Genomic DNA, 6,950 nt, shown 5'->3' with positions numbered 1-6,950 from the left:
ATTGTGGTGTTAAGAAGTCGTGGTGGAGTCACGCATTCTGGTGAGATCCGGTTGGTGTAATTCGTGGCACAATTCAAACGGGATCGAAAGATACGTTTTCTCTCTCCATTGACTTCAAAACATAATTTTTCCGAAATAAGGTCCCATGGACCGGAAGTAGATGGGCGTGACTTCGCCACTCTATTATGAAACAGAACAGTAAGCAGATTTATTTTTCTTTATGGATATTTTACAAATCACTCCCCTTTTAAACTGTATTCGTGTTTATTAATAACAACTTATTTTTACTGTCATATAGTATTTTATACCTGTTTACTTTATTCTAACTTTATTGCAGGTCTCCCTTGTAAAAGAGATCCATGATCTCAAGGGACCTATCTGTCTAAATAAAGGTTTGAAATGAAATGAAATGAATTCTCTTATTTTTTTATAACTATGATCATATACAGATGTGCCTTTACCTCACTGGTTTGAGAAAAAGCTTCTTATATTCGTTTGCATAGCTAGCTAACCAGATGCTAATAACAACAAAGTTATTGACTGTATGACAGATGAACAGCTCGCCACTGGTCTTACAACTAAAGACACAGCCACGCAAAAACTGTGGCATGTGTACGGCTCCTTATGGCAGGGTTGCCAACTCTCACGCATCTGGTGTGTGACACACGCTTTCACTCTCAATCTCACGCTCTCACGCTGCCGAAACTATTCTCACGCCAAAAACAAAGAAAAACAAGATGAACCGGCGATCGTGTTTGGTTGGTTATTTACAATGTTGAGTTGACAGCTGCTCAAGCTGTCGATCCGCTCCCGCCCCCACAACCCTCTATGGTACGCACTATGATGCCATTTGGGCAAAAATTGGAGTGTTTGTTTGTCATATAATAGACCAAATAAACATAATCTAAAGAAATTTTAAATAAATAATTATTTGGGGGTACTTTTTGGGGTACGTTGCCTTGAAGCAACACTGTACCATAATGGTAAGTTATGAAAAAAGAGAGTTATTGTTTCAAATTTGAACAAAATGTATTTAAAAACACATGGAAATACTAAATAGCCTCAACATTTACAATTGACCATAATGGTACGATGTTGCCTCAAGGCAACATTTGCATTTTAACAAGTTTCCATTACCTAATTAGCTAATTAAGTATATTAAACTATTAGAAAAGAAGGTTTACTCACCTATTATTGTGAATACAAAAATTTCCAGACAAGAAATGTGCAGGAAATGACGTTTTTAGACACATTTCTTGGAGAGAAATGGCTGAGCTGATCCTTGTGGGAAAGGCGACAAACAGGGTCTTCAAATTGGCCACCAGAGAGTCATGGGACAAATTCAAACACTACTATTGGTTCCTTATGGTCCTGCCTCTTTTTTAAAGTATTGCATCATAATTTGAGATGTATTGTGTGAATGTAAAACATTGATTCTTGAGAGTCGGGACAAAACACTTTCTGAATTTTTTTTTTTTTAAATGTACACTATATTGATAATAAAATAAAATAATAATAATGCATTACATTTTTTATTAGAGCGCTTTTACAGGTGCTCAAAGCGCTTTACAAGTACACATTAAACATATTAGACATGTAAGAGTCATTACTGCGGACATTACCCACAGATTTGATCACTTTCACAAAATGAAGCAGCCTCCAGCTAATTGTTTTGATTTGTAAATAAGTAAAGCCTTAATTTCTGCATTCATACAGGTACATGGGTTGATGAAGGCCCAAGTTATATGACATTTTGTAATCTGCACATGCTGTGGACAACATCTTTGAACATGCTGAATGTACGTACAAGCCTTGACCTGTCGAACATGCCCTTGTGCATCGTGATTAGAGTTATATATTCATGTAGATTAAGATCTGTGCTATTTAATCATGTAAAGGTGCAGGCTGGAGGTTAAAACACATTTTTAATAAATTCACATGTTTACCTTAAAAACTTGATTTGTGTCAACTACGTCAGACACACTAAAAGTATATAATTATATAATTATAATAGCCCAACAAGAATATTAAGTTCTGATGTATGGTGTAATAGTGTTTAGTTACTCTTATATGCAATAACATATAATATATAAACTAACGGCTTAATTTCACACTGTTATGAATACACAGATTTTAAAAAAATTGCATTTTCAAACTTTATCTTTTATTTTGCCACTAAAGAAAAAGAATCCTTAAGGGAATAAGACACAAGAGGGTGTAGATCTGATGATCCTTTATTACTTAAACAACAAAAACTGAAGAAAGAATTCGTTTTTTTCCCAGAAAAATTACAAAAACATAAATCTGAGGTTGCTGATGAAGATCTGACGGTGTTGACAGGAAACTGACGGAGTTGACAAAATTGTATTTGCATTTCTGATTAATGAACAAATGCTTTTTTAAACAGATGGAAGTGACAATAGATTCATAAATAACAACTCCTTGTCTTATACTGAACATATTTTTCATTTAACTGAAATAAACAAACTGTAAATACAGCGTTTCAAACTATAACAAATTGCACCGTTTCCAACTATTACAAAAAATAAGTGAAGAAATGTAATTAAGCTAACAATCAGCCATAGGTGATGCTGCAAAACATGGCATACTTCAAAACTAGGAAAAAGAAGAGAGCAGGAACACACGTGTTGAGGAGGTGCTTACATTGAAAAAACACACTATGCTTTAAAGCATGAATGCAGTCACACAAGGGACTTATGCCTTGAGCAGCAGGCGTCGGACATGCTCACGCTCTATGAAGTCCATCACATCAGGGGCAATACTGTGGATCTCTCTTGTTCTTGATTGGACTGGTGATGCATTTCCCATTAGTTTCACTATGATGTCTTGAACTGGGCAGAAACAGACATCCTTCTTGCCACACTTGGGCTTAACCTTTGCTGTTGGACCATGGGGATGCAGAAATTCCACTTTCACATCTTGATGCTCAGTATCCACAGCAATGGCTATCCATCAGTGGTCATCATATACTACTGCTAACCAGTCTCCATTATTAATTAATTATTTTTTATATTTTATTGTAATGTAGAGACAAGGCTTTTAGTGACAATCATGTATCGCTTTACAATTATATGTAAAAAAAAAAAGATAAAAAGAAAAAAGTCTAAATATGATATTTGGCCTCAAATCATCTGAGCCCTGGCACCCCCCCTGCGATCTTTGGCACGCCCCCCAGGTTGGGAACCACTGCTCTAGGGCATCGGGTTTGTTTATCCTGCTGTTGTTCCGGAATACTTGGGCCTGATGGGGGTGGACGAGCTTGGAATTGACGGGGAGTCTGCTGACTGCATGGCTGGGGCTTGTAGTGGCGGGGGAGGTGGTTGAGGTGGGCCAGCCGGATTGCCAGGGTTATACGCCGGGGGAGGGAAAGGATACCCAGAGTCGAGGAGAGGGTCATTCAGGCCTGCAATGGAAAGATGCAGAGATATCTGGGGTTTACATGGTTTTGGAAATTCTTTCTTTTCCTTCTTTTCTTCACATTCATCTTCAACCTTAATATTTTCTTTGCCACTGAGGCTAACTGTCTCCTTTTGCGACATTCTGCTTCATCCTCCAATATTTCAAACACTTTCTGTGACTTTCTATTTTATCGAACTCTTTTACTTCAACTTTTATTTTTCATTCCATTCTCTTGCTCTTGTAATTTATTCTTTAGGTCTTTGATTTTTAATTTACTCAAAGATCCCCCCTTTGGAAATCCGAACATTTCCGTCCATATATTTGATTTTGACACACTGTTTTCACCATATTTGTTTCTCATTTCATCCACTATGGGCCCCGCTGGGGCCTCAGCCCCCTTACTTTGTTTTGTCCCCATCTCTAGATAAATCTAGATTGGGTTCAAAATCCCTTAAGTGTCGATCAAACACTGCTCACCCGTCGGTGATCTTATATTTGTTTCCACGTACAAATCACAAAACTATTTCTCTTATATTTGTTTCCGGGTACAAAATCACAAAACCCTCGCCGTAACTTTATTTACGTCGGATATTGCTAGTATCCTCTTTTGCGGTTAGCAACCCACTGCAGATATCATGGAGTTTATTAAACTTTTACTTTTAAACAATTAGAAATCGTACATCTCACCAGATATCTTAGAGGAATTGAGTTTGTTGGATCTCGTGAAGTCAATCGGTTTCACCCAGGCGCTGGTCCTCTCGTCCCGTAACAATTTTCTGTCGAGGTAGAGGAGAATCCGAGGATCCTGGTGTGACCACCATCGTCTTTGAGTGTCCCCGATGGAGCTTTCAGAGATCCCACTTCTGAAAAGTTGTGGATATTTTAACCTCGTCAATACTGTAAAGATGTACAATGAGAGTAATCAATAATAAACTGGTGAAAGCAAACAGAGTTGTCTTAGTAGTTCTTTATACAAGCTTGTAGGTACGGTCATGCAAAGTACAGAGTCGTTTGCAGGAGTGGACACAGGGGCAAATGTGTGTGTGTGTGTTTTATAGAGGACTGTTGCTGTGCAGAGAAGAGAAAGAGATAACTCTTTCTCCTGACTATTATCTTACAATGCTCTCATAGTGAGAGCCACATTCTTCAGGTACGACCTTGGCAGGAAGCTACCGTGTGATACAACAGGTTGAGTTGACCAAACATTTCTCAGCATAATATCATCATTTGGTTTTACCATATAAAGTAATATAAGAAATTGCCACTACATTAGCGCCACTGTTGCCTGCTTCCTACTTTTCCAGGATATGGACCATTTTCAGTTAAGCCGAAACAATATCCAGTTGTGTTTCTCCTATCATTTTGATCGGCTGCCCAGTCAGCATCACTGTATCCCTCAAGCTTTAGGCTTTCCTCACTTTTCTTGTAATGTAGCTCTTGGTCTATAGTACCCTTTAGATACCTCAACAGTTGTTTTGCTGCAGCCCAATGTTGTTGATTTGGTTCTGCTAAGTGTTGTGATAGTTTACTCACAATCCAGCTCAGATCAGGTCTAGTACATGTCATAATGTATATCAAGCTACCTACTATCTCTCTGTATCCTGTTGAATCGATAACTTCACCCTCAGTGTCAAAATGTAACTTTTGCTCGCATGGAGTTGACCTTGGTTTGCACTCTGACATGCCAAACCTCTCTAGCATCTTTGCTATGTGTCTCTTTTGGCTAATTTTGATCTCCCCTTCACTCTGTGTAAAGTCGATACCTAGGAAGTGTTTAAGTTCACCCAAATCTTTCATTTTAAACTTCCTCTTCAACATCTCTTTGACATCACTGAGTGAGCCGTTGTTATTGGCCGCTATAAGTAGGTCATCTACCCATATCAACAGAATAAGTATTTCGTTCTCAGACTCTTTTCTGTAGACACAATGATCAGCATCATTTTGCACAAACCCATTCTCTGTAAGATGATCATGCAGTAACTTGTTCCAGTTTCGCCCGGATTGCTTTAAACCAGGGGTGGGGAACATTTTTCCTCTCAAGGGCCATTTCAATTTTTACAACATCCTTCGAGGGCCGTACAAATTATTGAACTCAACGTCTGCTTAAAAAACTAAAATCACAGCCCATTGATTTCGCCTTTCTTTCATGCTGTGCAAAGAAAAAGCAACCTCTTAATCCAGATATTTGACCATGACCCGCGCATGCATGCACCGTGGCATGACCACCAAAACAGAAATATATGGACACAAGATGTGTGCAAATGTATTTAGTTTCATATCCATGTGGACATGATTTAAGTGTGTGGGGGGGGGGGGGATCTAATCTCATCTAGGGGGGTTTGGGGGCATGCACCACCAGGAAGATTTGTTTTGAATGTTGAAGTTAAAAGCATCAATCTGGTGCATTTTGAGAGTAAATGTAATAGATCTATGGATACATCTCTCAACACCCACATGAAACAGAACTGTAAGCAGATTTTTTTCTTTATGGATATTTTACAAATCACTCCCCTTTTAAACTGTATTCTTGTTTAATAATAACTTTTTTTTACTGTCATATAGTATTTTATACCTGTTTACTTTATTCTCTTGTTTTTTGATAACTTTAATGGTCATATAAAGATGTGCCTTTACCTCACTGGTTGGAGAAAAAGCTTCTTATATTCATTAGCATAGCTAGCTAACCAGATGCTAATAACAACAAAGGTATTGACTGTATGATCAGTATGACAGATGAGCAGATCGCCACTGGGCTCTCAAATAAAGACACAGCCACGCAAAAACTGCGGCATGTGTATGGCTCCTTATGGTTACTGCAATTTGTGAAGTCCCGGCCCGGAGCCGCGTTCTGGTGCTCTCCGTTAGAACTACACCCCTGTCAGACGAGACACATACCACGTGATGACACGTTAGGCTCGTGTTGTGTTCAAGGACCCTGACCTTGGCCAGGGAAAACAGGCACTCGCTTGTTTAATTATTCTGCGGTCTAGATTTATTTTATTTTTTGCGTGTGTTTATAAATTACCTCGAGGGCCGTACCAAATGGTCTCGCGGGCCGCATACGGCCCGGAGGCCGGAGGTTCCCCACCCCTGCTTTAAACCATACAATGACTTGTGTTCCCCTGTTTTGGATTTTTACTCAAAACCTTCAGGCTGTTCCATATATAATTTGCAGTCTATTTGTGCATGGAGATGAGTTGTCTTCACATCCATTTGGTGTAAGATAAGATCTTCCTGTATAGCCACCTGCATCAATGTACGTACAGAAGTCATATTTGCTATCGGTGAAAAAGTCTCCTTGTAATCAATTCCCTCTACTTGACTATAGCCTTTAGCTACATATCTGGCTTTAAAAATCTCAGATCCATCTGGGCTTTCCTTTACTGTATATACCCAACAACCTCCCACTGCTTGCTTGCCCTTTGGCAGTGTGGTCAGACTGAAGGTCTCATTCTCTGTTAAAGAGTTTATCTCCTCTTTCATTGCATTAGCCCACATTTTAGATTTCTTAGAGCCTACAGCCTGCATGT

At 38.9% G+C, this 6,950-nt stretch overlaps 1 long non-coding RNA gene across 1 annotated transcript; it reads right to left on the bottom strand.

The window, feature by feature from the left end:
- Positions 1–2,218: 2,218 nt before the first annotated feature.
- LOC139434624 (uncharacterized) lies at positions 2,219–4,431 on the bottom strand. The gene is made up of 2 exons (XR_011643957.1): positions 4,101–4,431; positions 2,219–3,424 (listed from the first exon to the last, which is right to left on the bottom strand). It is a non-coding gene; the product is annotated as an uncharacterized lncRNA (long non-coding RNA).
- Between the last annotated feature and the right edge of the window lie 2,519 nt (positions 4,432–6,950).

The sequence above is a fragment of the Pseudochaenichthys georgianus genome, chromosome 1 (genome assembly GCF_902827115.2).
Source record: "Pseudochaenichthys georgianus chromosome 1, fPseGeo1.2, whole genome shotgun sequence".
NCBI lineage: Eukaryota > Metazoa > Chordata > Actinopteri > Perciformes > Channichthyidae > Pseudochaenichthys > Pseudochaenichthys georgianus.
Note: the sequence above shows the minus strand (reverse complement) of the source record. Positions and strands in the feature narration are given on the sequence as shown.